General features: G+C 39.3%; 1 protein-coding gene across 1 annotated transcript in view; it reads left to right on the top strand.

The window, feature by feature from the left end:
- The first annotated feature begins 728 nt into the window (after positions 1 to 728).
- The window catches only part of LOC145980795 (caveolin-1-like), a 115,591-nt gene continuing 99,800 nt past the window's right edge, over positions 729 to 16,519 (top strand). Inside the window, exon 1 of the mRNA XM_083113885.1 lies at positions 729 to 933. The gene's annotated coding sequence lies outside the window, so the exon portion shown is untranslated. The remainder of the gene's footprint in view (positions 934 to 16,519) is intronic.

Here is a 16,519-nt window from a genome sequence, read left to right as displayed (position 1 = left end):
ATATCTTCACTCATCCTCATCTTCCCGATAAGCCAAAAGTAGCAGAAAAGGAAGTAAAAGAAAGCAAATAAAGCATTTTAAACTCTAGGACCAGTTCCGATTAACCTATCTGTGCATGAAATGGACTTAAAACTCAAACAAGCAAACTTTGGATTCCACTTGAAACTTTAGGTCCGGTCTGGTTTAGCCTTACCGAACGTGAAGCCTGCTTAAAACGAACTTCTCGGATTCAGTTTATTGTAGTGTAGTCAGCTTTGGAAAGTCAGTCCAATAGGAAATTCTGAAACAAAACCACGGGAAAGTGCTTTCCTTGTTCCTTTCCTAATTTATTCATGGACGTCTCAAACAGTAAGAAACATAACATATTCCTTGCAAAGTAGGTAATAACAGACAGTTGTCCGAAACTGAAAAGGGTGACTATTGATCTCTCGACGGTGAGAAACGCTTCCTTGTTCTTTAGCAATTGAAATTCTTTCTCTCCTTTAGAACTTCTCAACCTATCTGAACCAATTTACCAAGGTGCGCGCGCGCGATTAATATGAGATTCGTGCAGGTAGCTGTTGCGTTGCAATGTTACCATGGATACAGGAAGCTACCGCAGTTCTCTTCCTCAATTTTCATTGGCTAAATCGATAAAATTCAAGACTCGCCACGTCTTGAGTGGTCAACGTGACCTTATTAGCCCCCAGTTAAGGCAGAATCTCCCACAACTTGTTAACAGTTCCATCTCCTAGCATGTCAGTTCCAGCGGTCTCGCCACTCGAACAGATCGCCCCATCTTCAGTGCGTTGTGAGAAGCAGACGCGCGCCAGGTTTGGATTGTGAGAGACAAGTGGACCTTTTTTTATCAGTTGAAGTGGAGGGCGCTACGGGATCAACACGATTTGATGCAACCCATTTAATCTTCGTTACCAATTTGATAACCATAATTAGGTACGTGCATATATTAATTAAGTACACACACAAGCCCCCATGAGTTTTGTAACTTTAGACTGCAAGCCTATTATTTTAATATGTTTTTTTTCATTAACAATATTAACTCATCATTTGTGTTACATGTGAACTAAAGTTGAAATGTTGAAAGATGACAATCAATTAAAAATTACCAGTTCTCATAGGCGGAGGACTACCTGGTCAGTGTTATTTTTCCCTTGCTGTACGCAACGGTAGAACGTTCTCATATTTGAGAATGAAAACTATTAATAGTTTGTCCCAACAAAATAAATTTAGATAAATATGTGCAAAATTATGATCATTCATGAACATACCACATCATTTTTAAGCTCTTTGGAATAATGTGGCATCATGGCATGATTATCATTAATTTGTGTCACCATATCTTACAAAGTACCGGAATCCCTTCCCCCCTCAGAAATAAGTCACTATGCTCTAAGTGGATATGCTAAGATGGGGGATGCTTGATAGAGTTTGGTGATGGGTGCATGGATTTTTTCCAGGGGGGCAAATATGGCATATTTTCCCCCATTATAGTGTTGCGCCCTCCAAAAACATTGCTTCAATATGAATTTTTCATGTTCTTGCAATTACATATTATTGTGGCTGAAATGAAATTATGGGTGTGAAATATATATATTTTTTAACTTTCATTTTCCAGGGGCATGGCTTTACGCAAATTTTCTTAACTGGAGGGGACAGAGACGCATTCTCCAATAAATATTGATATGAATTGTATTTTTATTCAATTTGGATTTATAGTTACTCCCCATTTAAGATAATTTACTTCTCTATTCTGCATTCATTGTTGAATTTATGTATTTTGATTCCACTGGTTAGTATTTTCGTTAGCGTGTTCTCTAAAAGTCAGCCCTATGGTTTAAAGTTATTGTTCAAATAAACATACGCCAACCTCTGCAGCGTTGTTAGGGTAATGGACTACAAAATCCTTCCCGGGCACAAATAGCAGCGAGTCTAATATTTCTGTAATTGGATGTATTAGGTTATTTGTGAAACATTCAAGATTCTGTGGGTTTACTTTGACAAGTGACAAATAGGATGAACGATGAATGAGAAACCTTTGCTTATCGTGGCTATCATATTACTCTTAACAACTACTCCAAACAAGATGGCATAGCAGTTTTCGACCGATCATATGCGAGTCCGTCTTAATTCATTATTTGAGTCGCACATGCTTAAGTTGTATTTTAATACAAATGAAAAGAAGCATTTCTTAAATCGTGTTTTTTTATTCTATGATTATTATTTTATTATGACTATGTTAGTTTCTGTAATTTTTCTTCGGTATTGCAATTTTCTATTTTTTGTAAATAATTTGTTTCTTCTATTTTCTTTGAAAAGGTCAATTTGAAAGAACTGATCAAGATATTGAAACACACTCCTCATATTATTATTATTGTAGTTTCTTTAGATAATCTTCATTAATTTAAGTTTTAAGAATATTATAATCTTCACTACTTGAGTTGTTGAAGATAAATTTCCCTGTACTTGGTTTCATAGTGTCTTGGTGTTTTATTATTTTTTATGCACAACGTGGTGAATACAAATAGTTACCATAGCCAGAAGGTTTCAGCACCTTAGAGATTTTGAACGTTTACAATTACTTTTAAAGAGGTGATCGCTTACTTTTAGATGTGAAGGGAGGGAGACGATTGTCGTTTACACTTATGCTAATTGACGATTTATTGTTCGTTTTAGAAGTTTGAGGGGCGATTGTTGTATTTCTCTTATATTGTGTTTCTCTTATATTTTCTACATGTCTTGGAGGGGTTGTGATTAATTTTAGCCGTGAATAGTGAGGGGGTAATCGCTATTTTATTTTATATGTCTAAAGAGGGGTGATCTCCCTCCGTGCCCTTCCTTTTAATCGTAATTCACAATGAGCCTCTAAAGCTATCGCATAATCTAAAAGTGGTTAAAAGTTGAACATGATCTACCATGAGAAAACTAGACTAAGGTTCCAATCCGAAAGAAAGAAATTCTTGTTAGTCTTTCTACTTGGATGCCTTGAACGCGATTCGACTTGAAACTGGACAAAATGTATGAGCCATCTGATATATTCAAGAGTCAGTTGCTCACTAGGACTTCAATAAAAATGTGTTTGTAACCGTTCATTTTCGGATTTAGTATTGTCAATGTGCAAAAGTATAACGAAGTGTCTAGGGGTGTGTGCTGAAACATGGTTATGATAAACAATGCAGGAGAATATATTGTGAATTGATGAAAGAAATGAAGGAGTATCGTAGCTACGCGATAAATTAACAACATGGACAAAATTCGGCCGACCTCCGTGGCAGAGTGGTTATCACAGCGTACTACGACGCCAGAGTCCCGGGTTTCAATCCCGGCCTGGGCATGGGTGTTCATTGTGAGTGTTCCTTCATCAATATCATCACTCATCCTCATCGTCGCGATTACCCAAAAGTAGCAGAAAAGCGATGCTAAATAACAAAAATAAGAAAAATAAATTAACAAAAGTCTGAGCAACATCTAGCAATGTACACACACACACACACACACATCAATACAATAATTCATATTTCTCTAACTGTAGAAACATACTAATCTAAAGCAAAGAAAAATAAAATTAATAATGCATAATAATATTTTCGAATTATGGACATGGCTTTAAATGCTTATTATTAACATATCAATAATTTTATAACTAAAAATAAGTTTAAATATTTTAACATTTTTGCTTATTATAATTCTGGTAGGTAGGGTTGCACTGGGCCACCGGGCAAAATCCCTGTACATCCTTTTCAACTGTTCGCAATCGGCGCCCTGTTAAGGAAAAATGCCAACGCCCTCGTAGTAGTCCGGCCCTGCTGGCAGGCTGATCGTTAAAGGGATATTTTAAGAGTGGTATTTCTCGTTGCTAATTTTTGGCACTTGGAGGTAACTATATGTATTATTTATAAAATATCGTGGTGCTTCAAGGCTAGTTGCTGTAATTTCTCCCCACTGGAAATTTTCAAACGCCACACTGTATGTATACACACAGACACACACAGAGATTATTTCTTCAAACTAGTATCATTAATATATTTTCTTTACTTTCCTTGTCTGTCCTTTTAATCTTGTAAATGTTTGTGTGTAGTTTCGCGATAATTTTGCCTGACCCAAATACATTTTGGCAAAGCTTTTCTTTATGTACAATGTGGTCAAAGATCATTATTTCGCTCAAATAGGTACGTCCGCATATTTGCCCCTTTTCTCTGCACAATGTTTACTCTTTCGAAATATTCTATCGGCATTCAAGATATTTTTCTTTGCAGTCTCTAATTTTTGTAGACTTACTTTCTTTTCTGTGCTTGAGTGGGTAATTTGAGAGCGATTTCCTTCGCCTAAGTTAGGCAGACGGCTGCATGAAACCGAAGAGTGTAAGTAGTCTATGAATATAATCTCTGTACAGAATGGATTTCATAAAATCAAACCACGCTACATATTTGCTTCTAATGTAGCGCTTTAGAAGGAATAAGTGGATTTTTTGGACGTGATATGGTCATTAAATCGTGATGGGTAATTGCAAATTTTAGGCTCACGATTTCAGGGGCCCCGGGTTCGGATCTCGGCCTGGACATGGGCGTCCTTTCGCACTTCATCAATTCCGTCAAATCGTCACTCATCGTCGCTATTGGCAAAAATGGCAGAAGAACTACGCTGAATAACATAAATACAGATAACTGGTGTGCCTTGACAGAGTTCATTTCCAAATTAGTGGTGACTAATGTGAATGTAGTTCTGGTGGTGGTGGGAAGGGACAAGGTCCACGGTTTGAAATTGCATAGAATATGTCCTCATCTCTGACCAGAGCGTTTGCTATATATACCTGCGTCCGGGACGAGAATATTTGATGTAGTATAGTGTCAAACCAAATATTGTAATTTAGAATGCTGATTTATTATAATAATTGCTTCACCATCCATTGCTCAACGGTTTCTCCAGAATTTTAACTCGTGAAGGGGGGGGGGTGAAAGGACGTTTTTAGAGGGTATGAAGGTAAGTTTAGTGCCAAAATGCCCATAAATTGAGATGTTGAGGAAAATGTAAGGGTTTTAAGGGATGTGCGGATAAATCACTGTCCATTTCTTCTCCTTCATTTATTTTTATCCATTAGCATTCTTAGCATTTATTCTTGTTGTATATATATATGTATATATATATATATATACATACATACATATATACATATGTTACATTTCAATTCATTGCACGTAATGAGTAAAACCACGAAGATGTAAGTAGACCACTTTTTCTGTTTCAAATACAACTACAAATGATTTACTTTGTTAGTATATGTTAAAATTCTTATGTATATCCATTATGTGTGTTCAAGGCACGAATACACAAGGGATAGTTTTTTAAAAAGTTATCTATCATATACTTTGCAGATACAAGAAATGACGAATATTATGATTGAAAATTGTCAACACAAACATGGTATCCAGGAAGTTTAGCATATAAGTTTATCATAGTAAACTGGAACCACATGAAATTGTTTAATTATATTTTTACAAAATAGCTTGGAATTATTGTGGAAAAGTTTCTGTAATGAAGAGTTAGATTTATCTCTCAAGATACGTATGCATATTTACATAGCTATAAACTTTCATTCTTAATATTTATTCTTGTATTCAAAACTGATATAATGTCCATCGTAAAAGGGCAATGAATGTGTATAATAGACTTTATTTCGGGGGAATGTGTTAAAGCACCAACTCTCCCTCAAAATTTGCCATTTAGAAAATGTATGGACCGTAACAACAGATAACCTCCTTCTTCATTTATCCGAAACCATGGGTTGAAGCCGTTGCGTGAGAAAAGGAGGATCGCTCATCAATTTCCCTGTCGTGATAAGCTGGAAGCATTCAAAGAAGCCCGCTCTAGAAACTCTTCCGAGAAAATTGGACTTGGTTCGCATTTGACTGTTTCTCTGTAATATGCAGAATGGATAGCTAATTAAACTGTTCATATTATCAACTGTATGAGTTGGTTAATTACTTTTGATGGTTTGCACTATTAAGATTGGTTGCTTGATTTGGTGTTTTAAGTCTACTTTATGCACAGAGAGGCTAATCGGGACTGGACCTACAGTTTAAAGTGGGATCCGAACCACTATGTGCCTCCACCCCTTTATTACAAGGAAACGACGCTACCACTGCGCCATCGGGGAGGCCTTGCACTATTAAGAGAAAGATAAGTTGATTATATACAATTTAGAAAAAAATTGCCGATGCCGTGGCCGAGTGGTTTTCGCACCGCTCTAAGACGACAGGGATCTTGGGTTCGAATCCCGGCCTGGGCATGGGTGTTCTTTGTGATAGTCCCTTCATCAATTCAATCATGTCATCACTCATCTTCGCGATTAGCCAAAAGTGGCAGAAGAATGAAGTAAAATAAGCCAAATTGATCATCAATTATAAATAATTTGCATTATGTTTGTTCTATTTGTACTTCTTGTTGCATAGCGTCGCTCTTCTGTGACTTTGTGTTAATCGTGACGTTGAGAATGAGTATTGGTGTGATGAAACTGATGTAGAGACGCTCACAAAGGACCCTCATGCCCACGCCGGGATTTGAACCCGGGAACTTCTGTGGTGACATACGAAAGTCGAGAATATAACGCGCTCTGTCACAGAGTAGGCATAGCTGTGTGTTAAACTTGGTGCGTAGCCCATGTAGGTTCAGGATTTCTTCCTTTTATAGAACGTGGAGAATTTACTTAACGATTGAGAAACACGTGATTGTATTTACAACTATAGTTATTCAAAAAGGTGCACAAACGACACACGAAGAAAAAAAACTAGAAAGACACCTGCAACTCAAGACGAGACGAGGACAGGTTTCATTAACGGCCAGGACACCATTTACATCTCAATACAATTCTTATAGAAAGTAGCGTTCTACTTATTTAAAAAGAGATGCAAGAGGTCTTCATGATGATTCAGACAGGGCAAATTCCTTCCTCTCAATATTCTTTAATCTTTCGTGCTTGTTCAATTGAAGAGAGCCATTTTAGTCCTATGTAACTAACATTACTTCCGTATCACGCAAGGCATGCCGAGGAACTGGGAATATAAGAGTTGTGTATTACAGTAATTGATAAACGTTGCAATATAATTTTATCATTTACGATTTGGAAGATGAAGCAATGAAATGATCATTATGAGTCAGGGACATCGTTAAGGAGAACCGGAGGGCGCTGACTCCCACTCAAAAATGTCCGTGCCTTACAGGAAAATTTACTTCTTTATATTTTTATTTATTAAGAAATCTTTGCTTTTCTTGCGGGAAGAACCGGATTTAGTCAGTGACCAAACGTTGTCAGGCGAACTAGAAAGATCCTAGAAAGGATTAAGAAGAGGGCTCGGGGAAAAGATGCCAGAAAATGTCTATTGGAGCCCAAGTAGGTGAGAAGATTGGCTGCTTCTCTCTGAAATGACTCAGAAATGGCAGTCGGAAGACAACAATGTCGCTATACAAGTAAAGGAATAGAAAAATGTTTTTCTACTTTTCAAATGACATTGAAATTGTATAGTAGCGAGATAAGGTGACACGAGAAAAAAATACAAAAATTGAGTTAGAGTGATGTAACTGCAGGTTTAGTGTATATACCTAGTGCATTAAGTAATTGGTTCGATCAGTATCGACCAGGTGTGGATGACAGTGTTTGGAGACAATGTGTGTTAATCAAGAAAAATTTTCTCGTTTTTTTTTTTTAGTTTTTTTTTTATAGAGTACCAAAAAATAGTGAAAAGATCCACTTGGATGTAAAGATACTTGCATTAGTCTTTTGAAGTAACTAGTTACTTGTAACACACAAGTAATAGTTACTTTTTCGAATAACGGCAACTAGTTACTTTTGGAAATGAGTAAATGTATCGCAGTTATTTTTTTAAGTAACGAAATTAAGTTACTTTCATAATTGCTCCCTTTAAGTTTGTTCACAGGAGGAAACTCTCTACTCCCAATTTACTACAATATCTTGAACCAAATGATCGCTTCGTGGTTCAAAGTTTGTTTTAAGTCCACTTCATGCTCAAATAGGGTAATCTGGACTGGAATTGAGTTTAAGATAGTATCCGAACCACTGTGCCTCCACAGGAGATCGAACCCGTGACCTCTTGATTACAAGTTGACCACTACGACATTGGGCAAGCTCGCTTCATGCTTTGATACAAAAAATAATCTTCACTTGCTATTTTGTTTATAGAAGTTTCTGTAACTGTATTCATATTTATGACAGTTACATCTATTCGAAGACATTTGGTTAAAAATAAAAAATCGGATCCGCAGTAGCTCAGTCGTTACCATGAGAGAGAACTGGGCTCGATCTCCGGCGGGGGAGAACCTGGATTTTCTCAAGCGGCTCTGGCGCCCACCCAGCGTCGTATAAAGTGGGTACCTGGAGAAACCCTGGGGGGTAAAGGCAGCCAGGGGCGTGGTACTGATCACATCACCCACACCTTCGGCCGTGATCATGAAAGTGAGAGGCCCTAACTCCACACCCCCTATATGCCTTCACGTGGGTCGTGCAAAGCACAGGAGAGCACTTTATTTTTTTATTTTTTTACATTTGGTCTACAGCCGGACGTTCCTGAAAGTTTGTTCAGTGGGATTCAACCATGTAACAGGAGGTCACTTAGCAACAGGTTGTGTGCGAGTGTCGGATTACTACTTGTTGAAAATGAACGCGGAAAGTGTACTGGAAATCAAGTTTTGTGTTAAAATGTGAAATGAAGTCACTGGAATCTTGAAGCTTTTACAACAGACCTACGGAAACCAGGCTTTATCATGAACGGTGTGCTTGAATGCCACAAGGGGTTTAGTCAAAGCAGGGTGTCAGAGGATGACAACCCAAAATTTGCCTGACCCGAAAAATCCTAAATTCAATATATAGCCCAAATGGGTTACTGTTGTTTCAGGTATCTAAATTGATCACTCATTCATCAGATTGTATACGTGTGTGTTCAATATGTTAAGTACATTTTTCGTATATGATAAAAGGCAATAAAACAATGAATAAATCAGCTAAGGATATCAATGATATTATTGAAGAATCCAATGTTATTGAAAATAACAATTTACTCAAAATAATTAACACGATATAATGAGTTGCTCGTTGAGCACCAGGCCAAAAAATAAATATAGTAGGATTCTTGATAAAGAATAAATAATAATTATTATATTTTTTTATTTCCCCGTAAGTTATAGGAAGTTTTATCATATTATTGTTTTCATTATTCAGTTCTGACTTGTTACGGTATCATTTTTCTATCTGTGATTTGAAAAATCATCAATTGACATCAGCGCAGTGAACACCTAATACATAGAATTCATTACATTTTAACCGACGAAAATCTACCACGTTTTTATTTTTATTATAAAATACTACGCACAACACCCTTCATGTGAAATTGCATACGTTTAAACATTGTTACGAGTCAAATGCTTTGCTCTCATGTCTAGATTGACATTGCATGTCGCACGGCCATGCCAGGCCATGCTGCCCGTGTCCAAAGTCTAATGTTTGTTGCTAAACCACAGGCGTTAAGAACGTGCGTGGGTGGTTGCATAAATCGCGTGGTTTCTGGTGTTTCCTCAGTCTTCGTGAAATGTGAACTGCAATGCAGGTATGGTAAAGAAAATACAATTGAAGATATTGGTTGACTTGATGCTTAGCATGTCCCATACTATCATGATGTGAATTGAAATCTGACATTTCTCATCCATGCCATAGATTCACATTTATAACACACATATTTTAAAGTTTTGATTGTATTTAATTTATTTTACCTCACTTTTCTGCCACTATTGGCTAATCGCGAAGGTGAGGTTGAGTGATGATATGATGAAATTGATGAAGAGTAGGTGAAATGCTTCGTTCTGGAACGGTCCTTTGACCTACTTTTTATTTTACGACGTTTTACGCACTAAACTAACCTACAATGAGAGAAAAAAGGACAGAAAAAGCTCTGGCATCACTTTTTAAGCTATTTTTTTACCTTTTTCAAATCTTGCTCTTATGCTACCTCGTCTTTTGACCTACTTTTGAAATGACTTACGGCATTTTCCTATAAGGCTGTCCTCCCTTACGATGTTTTTCTGTAAGGCGTACCTTTGACCGACTTTTGAAATGACTTACGACATTTTCCTATAAGGCTGTCTCCTCTTACGATGTTTTCCTGTAAGGCGCACGTTCTAGCAATGCCTATTGACCTACTTTTGAAATGACTTACGACATTTTCCTATAAGGCTGTCCCCCCTTACGATGTTTTCCTGTAAGGTCCCTCAGTGTAATCTACTACGTTCTGGAAGGCGCCTTTAACCTACTTTTTATTTTACGACGTTTTACACACTAAACTAACCTACAATGAGAGAAAAGTGGACAGAAAAAGCTCTGGCATCACTTTTTAAGCTATTTTTTTACCTCCTGCAAAATTTTGCTCTTATGCTACCTCGCCTTTTGACCTACTTTTGAAATGACTTACGACATTTTCCTATAAGGCTGTCTCCTTTTAGTGTAAGGCCCCTCAGTGTAATCTACTACGATCTGCTAATGGGCTTCTGCTCTCAGCGTAATCCATTTTTACGACGTTTTACGGATTAAAACTAACCTGCAATGAGAGAAAAGTGGACAGAAAAAGCTCTGGCATCACTTTTTAAGCTATTTTTTTACCTCCTGCAAAATTTTGCTCTTATGCTACCTCGCCTTTTGACCTACTTTTGAAATGACTTTCCTATAAGGTCGTCTCCTTTTACTGTAAGGTCCCTCAGTGTAATCTACCACGACTTTGCTCTCAGCGTAATCTGCTATGATGTTTCTTGTTTTTTAAAACTCTCAGGTGCGATCTTCTACAATGTGTGTGTGTGTGTGATAATCAAAATTTATTTTTGTTAAGGAAATCCCTGGCCCCTCAAAAAAAGAAAATATCCCGCCAGGGGTGCGTGGTGCCCAACACAGTTCTATGGCCACGGCTAACAAAGCCATGCCTCTGTAGAGTTTCATGGTTTTTTTTTTAACCCCCCATGACCCCCTACAGAGAACCTCCGTGTGTAATGTGTGTGTTTTATGATTGAAGAGAAGAAAAAATTTTGGTTAAGAATGGAATGTGTAAGAACTAAAAAAGTTTGCGTGGGGGTGCACCATCTGAAAAAAAATTAAAAAAATATACTCAAATAGTGTACATAATATGATAGAAAAATATAAAAAAAATGTGTGAATGCAAAAATTAGTCTGAATGATTGTTTTTTTTTTTAAAAAAAGTGGTGCAAGAAATAATACGTACTTTTTTTGATGCAGAAGTCTAATGGTGCGAGCAGATTTCTTCCTCGTCATGACATCCCCATTCTCGGGTGTGGATGTTGCAGTCCAGTAGCCTCAATTTGGTGTCGTGGGGATCAAGCGCCACTTTGTTGATCGTGGATGTACGCAACTGGTCGATGGTGCTCGTGATCCGATGTTCGGTCATGCGTTTGATTTTTTTGTCGAACAAGCACGACTTGTAATGTTCTACGGTCAGTTTGTTTGTGCTCGAACGCCCCACCCCCTTTGCCTTCTTTATTTCGGTCTCGTCCTGGATTTTCACGGCGTACATTTTCGCTCGAAGACCAGCAAACTCTGTGATGATGCGGCCGTTGACTTCATCCTTCATCTTCCCGATCGTCATTTTTTGACTGTCGTCGAAGAGAGCGTGATCTTTCGGATAATTAGAGAAGTCGAAATGCTGGCTCATGTTTTTCAGATCTTCGTATAGATCATCGGTGTGGATGTTGTACACGAAGCTGTCTGTGTCGGTGTACGCCACCTCGATCGCCTCTCCATAGCGTGGTTTCATGATGTTGTAGTGAAACTTGTACATGGCCAGCTTCGACAACTCGAGGATCGCGACTCCCACGGCGATTGGTTTGTCGAATGTTATGTGGCGGAGAGCACGTTCGATCAATACCAACGTGTCGCTCAGTATCGTGAAGTTCTTGTACGTGGGCTGAGCGACGAGCTTGTTTATTTTCTTCGGGTCGGAGACCAAGTTGATATTTCTTCTTTTCCTCGCATCTTCCATGCTCTTGCCGTAGATGCTGTTGTTCATTAATTTGTATAGGTCTTTGTCTGCGGAAGAAGAAGCTGATGCTCGACGTTGAGTGTTGCCCTCGATATAGGGTGCTAGCCACCTGGTCTGTCTAAACTTCAATCCCGAGTGCACGCGCTTCAAAACCAATCCATGCTGGAGGTAGAATTGTAGGAGACGATAATGCACCACGTAATTCTCTTTGCTCTTGAAGGTGAGCATCAGCTTCTTCTCCGGAGCCGATTCCATCACAGGTGCCATCGCAAATCCATGGTGTTCTCGATGAAGCGATGCAGGATATTCCAAATCTACTTTCAGGAAACATCCATTTTCATGATCTTCGCTCCATTCCAAACAATCTTGAAGTTCCTGCTCGCTCATCCATTCGTATTCTCCGATGGGCAGAGTTTCGGACATGGCATAACCATACAGGTTGTTCATGTCCCAGTATGCCAAGAAGTTTGTCGGTTTCCCCGCATCGAAATCGCCGACATATCGATTGTTGGCCTTGACGTATCGAAGGGGACACTGGACGATTCCACCACGTTTTGCTTCTTCGACAAACAAAAATTGATTGATGTCTTTGATGAGTTCTATCTCCACCTTCGTGGATTTTAACATCGCCTGCCAAGAATAACCCGGTGTGGTGTAGCTGAAAGCGGGGTCCAAACCATATGCTGCTATTCCTCTCGAGCGATGGAGATGAAAACGGTCGCTCAATAGCGTAACATCCAGTTTCAGATACAGATCGTGATAGTCGGCCATGGTTTGACAAGATAATGTAGACCAGACGAGCTGAGCATGATGGTAGTCCTCTTCGCTGCAACAGGTGTCGCTAAGACGACTGTAGAATGCTTCTCTCGGTGGTAATGATGTTTCTGAGAATTTGGAAGCATCCGTCATGTATTCGTAGGGGTAAACACCCTTGCGTCTCAACAGTGCTAAATGTTGGTCGCCGAAACATTTCCTGGTGGCGACCAAATCATCGTCGGTGAGTTGAGACGCGAGTGTCGCCAAACTCGAAGACAGAAAGTTGTAGGAGTCCAAGAAGCGAATTTCTACGTGATTGCCATTTCCAACGTCCACCTTCTTGCTGAATGAAATGAATTTCTCATTGGTGCGAGCTATGACGCTAATGGGTTGAGCGTCGCATCCCATCTCCTTTATGAAGATTTTGGCGTCGTAGCCCTCCAAATTGTGAATGAATACAGGAATAAATTTCGATTTCTTGATTTGTAGATTACAGTTGTTACACAGGGGGGCCACATATTTTCCCGTGTGATGATTGTGGTGGCGAACTTTGACATTTTCGAGGGTGAAGTTACTTTCGCACACACCACACTGAGAGGCAAGGTCGTATGCTTTCTTCTCTTCCTGGGTAAGAGGCTCCATTGCTTTGTCTTCTCTTAGTAGAGGAGCGAATTGTATGGCCATCTGCTTCAAGGTTTGAAGGAATTTTTGTGGAGCATCATTGCCACGATGTAAAATAACATTGCCTGTGTTGTTGACCATCAATCCAAAAGCGCAGGCTTCGTGATGTAGAATTTCGGTGGTGCTCGATACGCTGGGATTCGGTTCGCATGTGGCGAGTGGAAGTTGGAAACTTTCAAAGTCGGCGCATATCACCACGGGATGCCAGAGTAATGCCTCGTAGTTGGAAAATGTCATGTCTCGAGAAGGCATTTTGATAGCCGTAGCCGGATGTTTACTACACATTTCATGATGATCTCGGAGTTCTTCATCAGCATTCTTTTTTCCTCGACCGTAGAATACCCAGGCATCTGTCGCATACTCGAATTTTATGGTGATCTGTGGTAATTTGACTTCTTGTTAATTTTGGAAGATTCTGAATTAGACAGTAATGATAATTATCATCATCTTCGATCAGGAGTAATCTGATGACATGATTACTTTTAATGTTGCTGTGTCTGAGAACGTAGATGGCGTTGTTTTTGTCTAATCCGAAGATGTGTACGGCTATACTTTCGTTTTTATCTGTTTTGTACTGTGCCTCAAATTTACTAATGTCTCGTAGATTTACGGGGTAATTAATGCCAGCCATAGGTTTTTCAAATTCTGAGAGATATTCTGGCTTGTTGTAGTGGTATAAACGATGTTTGTTATTATTGGCTGGGTGATGATCGGCAATGATGCACCACAAAAAGCATCTGTTATCTTCATTTTGAATGTTGATGACGGCTTTTTTAGCGGCTATTTCCCGAGGCAAATTGATGTAGCTGGATGCTCCCATCGGGTTGTATCGTGCCACCTTCAAAGTTAAAGTGTGAGGCGAATCGCAAAGTGTCCAACCCGATCCACGTTCTTGGAAAGTCTCGTGCTTGTTCAACAAAGCGTCAAACATCTGGTTGCAAATGGCATCCACCTCATCGACGTCGGCGGCGTGGAGGCTCTTTACACCAGTGTAATAATGGAAAGTTTCTCGCTCTTTTTTCATGTTTTCGTAAATGACGGAAACGATGAGGTGGATTTTCAACGAGCATTGCAGCAAAGCTTTGGTGATAGACGAAATTAACTTGCTTTTGACCGAGCGAAAAAAGTTGTTTAGATCAGATGTTTCTTCAGATCGGAAAGTCTCCTCGGTTAAAATATTTCGAATACTTTCGCCGGCACTCTTCTGCTTCTTTCGTGGCGCTTGATCGTCAACATCGAGCTCTCTCTTACTTGATCCTTCGCCATGCACATTCTTCCGATGTCTTCTCAAGTTAGAAATGGATATATATATCCCACATTGGTCGCATGCACGTTTCGCTTCCTTCTTCTCCATTTTTTGCTAAGAAAAAAAAGATGAAGTTACTAAAAATTGCACATTTTTTTGTGGTGTTATTTATATTAGATACGTTCTCAATTTTTTCTTAAATAACCAACATGAATCTCTTTGGTTTCCGAAAGCAAACAATGGAGACTGTACACCGCACGACGACAGATCATGAATTTCTACCTTCCGCGTTAACTAAACTCAACGGTCTGTTGATCATTCACCTCAACAGCATTTGGACGAAATTGGATGAGGACGTGGGCAAGATGTTTTACGTCTTCAACAACAATTTACATTTCTACGAAATTCCGATCGACGGGAAACTTCGGATCACCGTGAATCCGGAGAACGTAGGCGAAATCAAAATATCTACCGGCAAGAACATTTTTCGAATCAAGCACGACAAAATGCTTTCTAACATGGCATACGATGTTTCTGCAGGAGATTACCTTTACATGGAACTCCTCGGAGATTACGACAAACTCATTCCTCTCTTCGTAGAATTACGAATCGTCTATCCTATTATAAATAACCGTTAACCAAAAATGCCTAACGACATTTTCGGCAACACCAAGCGTGTAGACCACGCAGAAGAGATTCTCATGTTGGACGTTCGTGTTAAGAAGTTGAGGACCGATTTGATTGCTTTGCAGGAGACCTTAAACAAAAGTTTAGAGTCGGAAATCGCTACGCTCCAAACGCAATGTCTCGACCCCATTCTGAAAATCGATTCCGAACTGAAGACGCTGATAAAAAATTATGTCGACGTACCTTCTTACGACAGCGTTCAAAATATACAGTTGAGTGTGGATTCGCTTCAAAATGATTTGGCCAAATTACAGCAATTTCAATCGAAAAATGAAGATTTGGAAAAATTAAAACTCGAAATCGAAGAACGAACTTCCGCAATAGAAAAGAATTTCTCTGAACTTCAAACCGTGGTGAACGATATTGATGTAGAACGCTTGCACGTCGTCGTTTCCAAATTACAAGAAGAATTCACCGGCACGTTGGAAGAAATTAAATCCAAGTTACAGACTTTGGAAGATACCATGACGAACCTACCATCGTCGGACGAACTGCAGGTCATCGGTAAAAGCGTCGCGAACATAAAAATTCAATTGGAGGCCTATCAAGATTTCGAACACATTCAAACCACCATCGCCACGCTTCAGGCGTCCTTGGAATTGATCAACGAAGAAATTAAAAATATTCACGCTGAAGCGAGAGCGTTGACGAGCATTCAAGACACGTTAAGCACGGTTCAGCAGAAGATCGAATATTTAGAAAATTTGAACGTCGAAACGAATCTCGCTCATTTTCATCACGTACTCGACAACATACAGGGTGACTTGGAATCGTTACGGACGAGCGTGCCTTCGAGCGAAGATTTGGAAAAATTGAAAACGGCGGTGACGGCACTATCCGATTCGAACGACATCAAAAGTTCATTGAGCGATCTCGAGAGTAGGGTGGCCAATCTCCCCACCTCCAAAGAATTGCACGCTTTGAAAAGAAACATATCTCGAATGCTGAAACGACTAGAAACGGAAACGGCGAACGTGGAACAGATTCGAGACGAAATTAGTTCGCTGGTGTCGACGCTGCCCACTTCGCAGAGCGTCGCCGACCTTCACACGCAGTTTACAGAGATGCGAAGCATCGTGAACGATCTTACCGAGAAGAGCTCGAAATT

Source organism: Lepisma saccharinum, chromosome 2 (assembly GCF_977018435.1).
Source record: "Lepisma saccharinum chromosome 2, izLepSacc3.1, whole genome shotgun sequence".
Classification (NCBI taxonomy): Eukaryota; Metazoa; Arthropoda; class Insecta; order Zygentoma; family Lepismatidae; genus Lepisma; species Lepisma saccharinum.
This window is presented reverse-complemented; position numbering and strand designations above follow the sequence as displayed.